Genomic DNA, 11249 nt, shown 5'->3' on the forward strand with positions numbered 1-11249 from the left:
AGCCTTTGTTCTTTGAGACAAGGTCTTACTCTGTTGCCCAGGCTGGAGTGCCGCAGTGCCACTGGTGCTCACTACAGCCGTGACCTTCCAGGCTCAGGGGATCCTCTCGCCGCAGCCTCCCGAGTAGCTGGGACTACAAGCACGTGCCACAACGCCTAGCTAATTTTTGTATTTTTTGTAGAAACGGGGTTTTGCCATGTTTCCCAGGCTGGTCTCAAACTCCTGGGCTCAAGTGATCCTCCCACTTCAGCCTCCCAAAGTGCTGGGATTACAGGTGTGAGCCACCATGCCTAGCCTAGTAGCCTTTCTTCTTTCAGATCATTAAGATATCAATAAATCAACAGGAAATAATATGCATTCAGCACATCAAAGTGCTTTTTTATGAAACTGAAGTTCCTAACCCTGGCGGCACATTGGCATCACCTGGGAACTGTTAGCAACTCCAGAGGCCCAGGACCAACCATGGGACAATTAAATGAGAACTGCAGGGAGCAAGGCTTCAGGCATCCGGTATTTTAAAAGGTCCCCCAGTGATTCGATTAAGCAGCAAGACTGCAAACCACTCAGCTGGGACTTCCTTAGCCATTGGTCAGGTCTTGGCCCTGTGCTTTCACTGGGAAATGTGGAGTTAAGCAGCTGGGGCTGCTGGGGCCACTGTCCTACTCCTGGGAACACTCATGTGCTCCCATTCCCACTCCCATAAATAGGGGGCGTATTAGTCCGTTTTCATGCTGCTAATAAAGATATACCCCAGACTGGACCATTTACATAAGAAAGAGGTTCAATGGACTTACAGTTCCACGTGGCTGGGGAGGCCTCACGATCATGGCAGAAGGTGAAAGGCACATCTCATGTGGCAGCAGGCAAGAGAAGAGAGCTTGTGCAGTGAAACTCCCCTTTATAAAACCACCAGATGTTGTGAGACTTATTCACTCTCATGAGAACAGCACAAGAAAGATCTGCCCCCCATGATTCAATTACCTCCCACCAGGTCCCTCCCATAACACGTGGGAATTCAAGATGAGATTTGGACACAGCTAAACCATATCAAGGAGTCTGCAGGAGCAGAGGGTGGGGTACCATAGGGGAGAGCTTTCCCTCACTAATCGCCCAGGGCTCCCCTTCACCGCCCAGGGTTGGGCTCAGAGAAACCCCAGTGAAGGTGTGTGGAGCATCATCAGGCCTGTCTCACAAGCCAGGTGCCTGATCTCTGCAGCTGAGAGCAACCCAAGATAGGTGGATCAGAAGGAGCAGTCAAAGGCCTAAACTCAGCAACTGACTTTATTTCCCTCTTGGAAGATGTGGACTTACTCCCTTCTCACGTGGGTAGCCCAATTCATTTATCATTATTTCTAAAACAGGCCAGAGGGAGAAATGTCACATTCCCATTTTATAGACTTGGAATTAAATATAAAACTGCTTAGCTTTACAAAGGAAGATGCTGTTCTCTTAGCCACCACGGTAATGATTTATAGAGGAGACATTATACCTAAATATAAACAATGAGAATAACAACAAAGGATAGTTTATTTAGCTGATTCTGCTTCTTTATCAGAGATTATGAGAATCTTGACTGTTTATTTGCTTTCATAATGTAATTTGTGCTTTTCCTTATTCATTACATGTCCTTAAGGCCATGTTGTTTCTAGCCTTTTATGACCCTTAAGGAGGACAGAAAGTTATGAGACTAGCATTTTCCAAAATGTGTTCCAGTAGATGTTGTGGGGTGGCAGGGGGAAAAGAAAAATTATGTGGTCAAATACATTTGGGAAACATTAGGTTCAATAAATTTAAACAGGTTCTTTTGTTACCTAATCTATAATGTGCCACGTGTATTACAAATCTCCAGGAGTGGCCTATAGCATGCAGTGCTTGCAAAACTTTTCTGTAAAACTCATTTTTAAAGGACCAGCTTATGGGACAAGGAGGCTAAGTGCCAACAGAACATACTTTAAGAAAAGCAAAATTAGACTAAAAGAAGCAACAAAGCCTATTACTTTAGTTTGCTGAACGTTAGTGAGCTTGAGTAAGTTGACAGACTTCAGCTGTAACATATTTAAATCTGGTATGTTAAAGAATGTGTTGATTTCAAAATGCAGTAGAAGACTAGGATGTACTGCCAACAAAGAAGTGTCAGTTGCTTACTAATGAGTTAAAAGAATTGCATTGGTCATACTGATTCAAAACCGTTTTGAGTTTTCCTATGAGTATAACGAAGCTGCACTATTGCTTTAAACTTATAAAAATATTGAAGATATGAAATTCAATAAATTTCTTGGCCTGGATTTCAAATTTCAATAAAGGGATTTGAGCAGCAATATAATCAATAATTAAAGTAAAAATTTCTGTATTAAGAGAATAATCATGCTGCCATCCAAAAAAAATGTCCTTAAAGGCTGGGTGCAGCAGCTCAGGCCCATAATTCCAGCACTTTGGGAGGCTGAGGTGGGAGAATCACTTGAGGCCAGGGGTTCAAGACCAGCTTGGGCAACATAGTGACACCCTATCTCTACAAAAATGAAAAAATTTAGATGGGCATGGTGATTGCACCACTGCCCTCCAGGCTGGGTGACAGAGTGGGACCCTGTTTCAAATAAAAGTAGTCCTTAAAGATCACAACAGGTAGAATGTGTTAGTTGTAGTTCTCTAGAGAAACAAACAATAGCGTATGCGGTGAGGGGATGAGGTGGGAAATGCAGAGAGAGAGAGAGAGAGAGAGAGAGAGAGAGATGGAGACAGAGAGAGACAGAAAAATACTGATTTTAAAGAACTCTCTCATACAACTGTACAGGCTGACAAATCCACAATCTGCAGGGTAAGCTGGTAGGCTGGAGATCCAGGGAAGACTTGATGTTGTAGCTTGGGTCCAAAGACAGTCTACTGATGGAATTTTCTCTTTCTGGGGGGTAGTCAGTCTTTTTCCTATTAAGGTCTTCAACTGATAGGATGAGACCCACCCATATGCTGGAAGGTAATCTGCTTTACTCAAAGTCTACTGATAGAAATGTTAATTTCATCTAAAAAATAGCTTCTCAGGAATATCTAGACTACTGTTTGACCAAATATCTGGGTACTGTGGCCTAGCCAAGTTGGCACATAAAATTAGCTGTTACAATGACTTACGGTATAAACCGCCAAAATTATGTAAGCTTAAAATTATCTGCATCAACATCCTATTGGGACTCTAAAATATCTTAAAAATTAAGAATAAATCAATTAGTGAAAATATTCTGTGAATCAGCCAGCTATTCTATTGCAATCATTTAGACCAAGGGTTGACAAAATATGACCTATGGGCCAACTCCAGCTGTGTTTTCATATGGCCCCTGAGCTAAGAATGGTTTTTGCATATTTTAAATGGGAGAAGTCAACAGTAGAATAATATTTCATGACCCATGGAAATTATATGAAACTCAAATTCCAGTGTCCATCAAAAGTTTTATTGGAACATGGACAGCTACACTCATTTGTTTACGAGTTGTCTGTGGTTGTTTGGGACTATATTGGCAGGGTTAAATAGTTGCAACAAAGACCATATGGTCCCCAAGGCCTAAAATATTTACCATTTGGCCCTTTACAGAAAAAGTTTGCTGATTCATGATTCAAATAAAGTAACTGATAGAATAAATTTTTACTATGCTACTAGATTGAATTGGCATCCTATTATAGCCTGAAAAAGACATTTGTGTAGGATGACAGTAGCTTTAATAGGTTATTTGCAACAGCAAGGGATGATATCTACCTTCTGTAGAATAAGCTTCCAAATACTCTTTTAATGTTATAGACTCTATGCTTTTCCTTTGGGTTAAGTAGGAAGGAGTCTCCCCCTCCTCTGTTAACAACCTGAAAACAAATATAATCATCACATCGGATCTGAATCATATTCCAATATATTCAAGAATATTTGAAAACATTCAATTCACTTAGAAAGTATTTGAGAAGTTACAATTTTAAAGTGGTGTGCTGGAATTTGCTAGAATCTTGCTGACAGTCATCTCAAGAAAGCGATTGCAATGAGTGAAGTTCCCTCTCATGGGTCACCACACAATGGACCCCTGAGAAGAACCTTCCAATTTCTTAAAAGACAGAGCATTTCCCCTAAACCTGGGTGCTAAAGGCTTGTGGAGACATGGGCAGCCTTCTGGGATAGTTTAAAGCTTAGAAGAATTTCTGAAACTGGGGTGTACTAGCTATGAAGTTTCTGTTTTGTAGTGATAATTAGCATTGAAAGACATTATTGGAGAGTAATATTTTGTCAGTGATTTTCAAGGTGGGTCCAGATAACTATAAGGAATTGATCATAATCTCAGCAATTTACAAGTCTTTTGTTCAGCCATTAAAAGGAATCTGTGTTACTTTTGTTTAATATACTGGCTCAGATGGTTGCATCTTTGGGACAGGACCAACTGAATACATTTGAACTGTTCGAGATAAAAGAACTTCTCCCACTAAATCAACCTTCTTAGGGCCACGTTTCTCCACCTGTGGCAATGGACCCTGATCCAGAAAGTAAGCTCCTTGCCCTTCCTTAAAGAGACAATGCACGGAAAGTATTTGGCTCGGTGCCTGACCCATATTGAATGCTCACTAAAAATTAATAATGAGCATTGTAATCTACTTTATTAATAAAATTAGTATGTATTTGAAACAAGTGTGGGGAATGTGTGTGTGAGAAACATTATTTATTGTCTCTAACAAGTGCAGTTCCTAGTTTCATTCTCTAAAGCAAGAATATAGAGAAAGGGACAAGGGCACTCAGAACTAGAACAGGTTGTTCTCAATGACCTATCCTCATGCCTAGTAATATAGGGATGAGGTATGATGTAAACAAATGCCACAGCAGATGCAGTAATTGAGGAAGTAAAGGGAACTGGAGAACCACTGAGCTGGGAGTTGGGAGACATGACGTCCAGTCCTGGGTCTCCTACTCACTGTAACCATGAGCAAGTCACCGTCTATCACTGGGCCTCGTTTTTCTCATCTATAGAATAAAGGATTTGTACAAGATGACTTCTCTGATCTAGCCATGAAACTCTGATATACTGAGAGGTGATTACAAGAGCAGAGAATGGTTACATTCCCATGTTTATATGTACTGGGAGATACAATAATAAGATATATTGGACTATTGGAAACAGTCCAATATATCTTATTACTGTTGTTGGTGCAAAAGTAATTATGGTTTTTGCCATAGGAAGTAATGATGAAAACTGTGATTTCTTTTGCACCAACCTAATATATGATTATTGCCTGGCACACAGTAATAATCATAAGAGCTAATAGTTGAATGCTTCCTAGGAGCTAGGCACTGTGTGAAGGACTTTATATGATTTACTTATACAAAGCTTACAACTAACCTAGGAAGAAATCTTATCCATGTTTGCCAGACAAGGAAACTGAGGCACAGTAACTTGAATAAGTGTCAAAGTGCTGGGATTACAGACGTGAGCCACCATGACTGGCCTTAAGTATCTTGTCTATACAACTCATAAATGATAAAGATAGATAAGTGGATGTTCAAAAACTTATTGGTTGAATAAATGAGTGAATGAATGAACAGGTAAAAGAGAAAACCAGGCTTTTATTGGCCCAGATATTTTCTTCCAGTCTAGCTGGGCAATGTGAACAATCAGTATAATTACAGCCTGAGTGTCTCTTATCCTTCTTGGCCGCCTGAGAAAGCAGGCTCTTTCCAGGTCAAGCAAAACCTTCTCTTGAGCTAGGTCTCCTAGATTCTGAGTCACAAGTCTATCAGAACTGCAGCCGTTATAGGATGGCTCTATTATTATGACTCAGTTCTTTCAGGAGTTATGACACAAAGATTGTTTTCTTTTTTGAGTATCTTGAAAATGCCAGGTGGCATTTAGTTATTTCTTAAAATGAATTATTTATTTTGCTTTAAGCAACTTGTGATTCAAGAAATTCTAAAGTTTATCATTTCTTTCTAAACCTTTTTGTGTTCATATACTCCAGAAAGAATGATTTCCTTGTTATGTCACTTGTAGCTGAAAATAAGTTTGAACAGGCCATGCTGAATATTCAATTATATATGAGCAGTTTTTCAAATTCCAGTCTCCTTATTGGTGGCCGATGGCAATAGCACTTACTTGATGTGGTCATCGTAGAAGGGAGGTGAGTCACAAATAAACTGTCTCATGGAAGAAATGACTAACATTACAATATGTACCAGTGCCCAGGAAAGAGGGAGAGAGAGAGAGATGAAAGAAAAGAAAGAAAGGAGGGAGGAAAGAAGGAAGAAGGAAAGAAGGAGGGGGGGATAGTGAGGGGACTCAAACCCTCAAGCAGATAACTGTGAGACTCTCTTGTCCCAAGTTCTTAACCAACTGACATTCCCAGAAAGCCTTTTGGGCTCAGCCCTTTACCACTATTCCACTTACATGGAAACCAGTAGAAGCTCAGGTTATACTGCCTCAATGCGAAATGGGGTCTCTGGCCAGATTTGTATGTCATACCAAGAAATACAGACCAGAGTTAAATTGCAGTGGGTTCTTTTTCTCTACTAGTGAAACAGAGATCCCAGTTCAAAGTCTAGCTTAACACCTTGGATAGGTCACTTACTAGGTAGTCTTAGTGTTCTCGTGTGAAATGAAGATGACACAGAGATAATGGTCTTAGCATAACAGAAGCATAATCAGGTGTTTTTTCTTTTTTTTTTTTGTTTTTTGCATGACAACTTAAGAGACACCTAGACAAACTTTTCTGAGGAAAGTGTCCAGAATGGTGAGGGGATGTGTTTGAAGAACACCATATGTGATGTTCATATGAAAGAATCCATATGTGTTTGAAGAAACTGAACAGGGCCACCTTGAACAAAACCACTTTAGAATACATGATAATTATCTTTATTCTAAGGGCTATTACAAGAAAAAGAGATTAAGTTATACAACTTGGGTCAAGGAGTGGATGTGACAAGAAGCAAGGTTTTGATTTATTTCAAGAAAGACTTTTTCAACAATAAGATGTGTTTTTGTTTTGTTTTGTTTTTGTTTTTTAAATGATGTGCTCAGATCATGGAAGGTGAATATCCTGTATGTGGAGATACCTAAATAAATGCTGAATGACCACTTACAAGTGTATTCAGGCTACAAATCAGAGATGTGATTGGAAGAGATCAAGTCTTTCTTCAAACTAGAAATTCTAATTTTCTGTAACTGCCCTAATTATTAAAATACAAATTATTTTATTAAAATATGAATTAATGTGTTAGAAAAAACTTGAAAAGTTGAATGTCAGATGATGTCAATGATGACAACATGAGCAGCAAGAGAGCTTTCCAAACTCCTTTTCATATATAGTGGTGCCTTGCAGTAAAAGTTGAATGAGTAAAAACACAATCTGTAAAAGCACAATACATCTTACTGGCCGGGCGTGGTGGCTCACGCCTGCAATCCCAGCACTTTGGGAGGCCAAGGAAGGTGGATCACCTGATGTCAGGAGTTCGAGACCAGCCTGACCAATATGGTGAAACCCCATCTCTACTACAAATACAAAAATTAGCTGGGCATGGTGGCACGTGCCTATAGTCCCAGCTACTCAGGAAGCTGAGACAGGAGAATTACTTGAACCCAGGAGGAAGAGGTTGCAGTGAGCCGAGATCACGCCACTGCACTCCAGCCTATGTGACAGAGCGAGATTGCATCTAAAAAAAAAAAATACATTTTACAATTTACATTAGCACCTCAGGAATTTAGAATTATCACCCCTTAAAAATGAAATACTTAGATATAAATTTAACAAAATACATGTAAGATTTATATGAAGAAAATTACAACATTTCTGGGAAAAAAATCATAGACCTACTTAAATGAAGAGACAATCCATGTTTATGGATAGAAAGACTCAATATTGCCAAGATGTTGGTTCTTCCTAAATTCATCTATAGATTCAATGCAATCCCAATCAAGACCTCAGTGAGTTATTTTCTGGATATTGACAAACTGACTTTAAAGTTTATACAGAGGCAAGAGACCCCTAATAGCCAACTCAATATTGAAGTAGAAGGAGAAAGTTGGAGGACGACATTACCCAACTCATAAGACTTACTATAAAGCCACAGAAATGAAGACAGTGTGGTATTAGTAAAGGAGCAGTTAAGTAGATTAATGGAACAGAATAGAGAGCCCAGAAGTAGACCCACACAAATGTAGTCAACTGATCTACAGCAAAAGAGTAAAGACGTTACAGTGGAGAAAAGATAGGCTTTTCAGCAAATGGTGCTAGAACAATTAGACTTCTATATGCCAAAAAAATTACACACAAATCTTACCTTTTTCACAAAATTGAACCCAAAATGGATCATAAACCTAAATGTGAAATGCAAAACTATAAAACTCTTAAAAGATAACATGAGAGAAAATCTAGATAACCTTGGGTATGGTGATGATGTTTTAGGTACAACACCAAAGAAAGAATAACTCCATGAAAGAAATAATAAAATGACTTTATTAAAATTAAAAATTTCTGCTCTGCAAAAGATACTGTCAAGAGAATTAAAAGACAAGCCACAGACTGGGAGAAAATATTTGCAGAAGACATATCTGATAAAGGATTGTTTTCCAAAATATACAAAGAACTCTTAAAACCTAATAAGAAAACAACCCAGTTAAAACATGCACCAAAGATCTTAGACACCTCACCAAAGAAGGTATATATGGTAAACAAGCATATGAAAAGATGTTCCATATCATATTTAATCAGAGACACGCAAATTAAAACAACAGTGAGGTACCACTACACACCTATTAGAATGGCCCAAATCCAAAATGCTTATTATGGAAAGGATATAGGGCAGTAAGAATTCTGATTCATTGCAGATGAGAATGCAAAATGGTACAGCCACTTTGGAATACAGTGTGGCAGTTTCTTACGAAACTAAACATAGTCTTACCATACCATCCAGCAATTTATTTCCTTAGTATTTATCCAAATAAGTTGAAAACATAGGTCCACACAAAAACCTGCACGTGGATGTTTATAGCAGCTTTATTCATAATTATCAAAACTTGGAAACACCTAAGATACAGGTGGGTGGATAAACTGTGGTCCATCCAAACAATGGAATATTATTCAGTGCTAAAATGAAATGAGCTATCAAGCCATCAAAGACTTGGAAGCAACTTAAATACACACCACTAAGTGAGAGAAGTCCGTCTGAAAAGATTACATACTGTATGATTTCTAGTATATGATATTCTAGAAAAACCAAAACTATGAAGACAATAAAAAGATCTGTGGTTTCTGGTGGTTAGGGAAAGGGGAGGATACATAGGCAAAGCACAGGATATTTTTAGGGTAGTCAAGCTATTCTTTCTAATACTTTAATGGGAGATACATGCCATGATACGTTTGTCCAAACCTGCAGGATATACAGCGCCAAAAGGGAACCCCAATGTAGATTACAGACTTTGGGTAATAATGATGTGTCAATTAGGTTCATCGATTACAACAAATGTACCACTCTGGTGAGAGATGTTGATGGTTGGGGAGGCTGTGCATATGTGAAGGCAAAAGTATATGAGAACTCTTGTGTTTTTCTACTCAATGTTGCTTTAACTAAAAACTGCACTAAAAATAAAATCTAAAAATAATAAACAGCAACTATCACTGTTGCTTTTGCTAGAAAAGAATTCTGTGCAAAAAGAAAATTAAAGCTAAAGCTTTTAACTACCAGAAAGAGATTGCCTCACTTTTTTCTGACCCTGTGCCCATCTGTATTTTAGAATTTTGTTAGAGGGAAAAAGATGGAAAGATAAGATGAGAGAAAGGGAAGAGCAATGTAGCAAAAAGACTAGACTCAATCTCCCTATACAAAAAAGGAGTCATGGTTCTTATCTTTTTCCTGTAGTCCCGTGGTGAGCAGTTATGGGACTCAGAAATGTGCCTAGAAGATGACTGTGAATATTCTCTGTATCTGATGGGGAAGAAAGCTCCAGAGCACCTAGGACTGAGCAACCCTCACTTAGAATTCCCTGCTCAGTACCAACGAAATGAGACCAAGAAGGCATTCTATAGAGAGCTGGGCTAGTGATTGACCAGGCACAGTGGCTCATGCCTGTAATCCCAGCACTTTGGAAGGCCAATGCGGACAGATCACTTGAGGTCAGGGGTTCAAGACCAGCCTGGCCAACATGGTGAAACCCCATCTCTACTAAAAGTACAAATATTAGTTGAGCATGGTGGTGTGTGCCTGTAATCCCAGCTACTTGGGTGACTGAGGCACAATAATTACTTCATCCCAGGAGGCAGAGGTTGCAATGAGCTGAGATTCTGCCACTGTACTCCACCCTGGTGACAGGAGTGAAACCCTGTCTCAAGAAAAAAAAAAGGCTTGGCTAGTGATGGTTCTTAGATTATCATAACTCTTGAGTTATTCAGCCTGTCCATGTTGGTTTCAAGTAAATATGCGTTTTATACATATGGTCAAAATATGAACACACACTTTAGTGCTGGAAGCATTTTTTATTTCAACAGATTTACTCACCATTAAGTAACCTATGTGTCACCAGCCTTGTCCTACAATCAGAGTTCACATTTACCACAGAATGATGAGTACACTTGGAATTACTCAACTGGGGGCATTCTTAAAAAAAAAAAAAATGACATTTCATTTATATTGTGTCCAAGGTTTTTTTCTTACTTAAAATTTCGGACTATTGTTTCTTGATGCCCTGTTGGATAATTTTGCTTGCTTGGCTTACCTAGAAAAGTACATCGAACAGAGTGGATAGTGGTCTCCATTACATTTTCAACAAGTTTTTATTCTGAGGATGATTAAGAGTATGACCTAATGTCCTGTCTGACCATTTGAATGGGAGGTCAAACTGTCAAATATGATTCCCGGGAGCTCCTCAGAGGTAAAACTTTAAATACAGAGAGATCAGGAAGGAAAGGAACCTCAGAGACCCAGCTCTGTTCTCCTCAGGGAATAATCACCAGCAACTTCAGAAATCCAAGGAAAATCCCCAGGATTGCCCTGGAGATGTGTAAAAAGAGTTAATATACAATACAAAGGGTTAAAGCAGCCTTCATTCATATTTTCCAAATGAGGAAATATGTGATTAAGAAGTAGTTCAAGCTGTTCAAGGAATCTGAATCTACGAGAACCGAGAGTGAAGAAATACAGAATATTCCTTTCAGATAGAGTAAACTATGATGAGGAATGAAAATCTAGTAAATGCTCATGATAACAGAACAACAGTATTCTGGAATATTAAGCCAACGGTCCAGGA

The sequence above is a fragment of the Macaca nemestrina genome, chromosome 19 (assembly GCF_043159975.1).
Source record: "Macaca nemestrina isolate mMacNem1 chromosome 19, mMacNem.hap1, whole genome shotgun sequence".
NCBI lineage: Eukaryota > Metazoa > Chordata > Mammalia > Primates > Cercopithecidae > Macaca > Macaca nemestrina.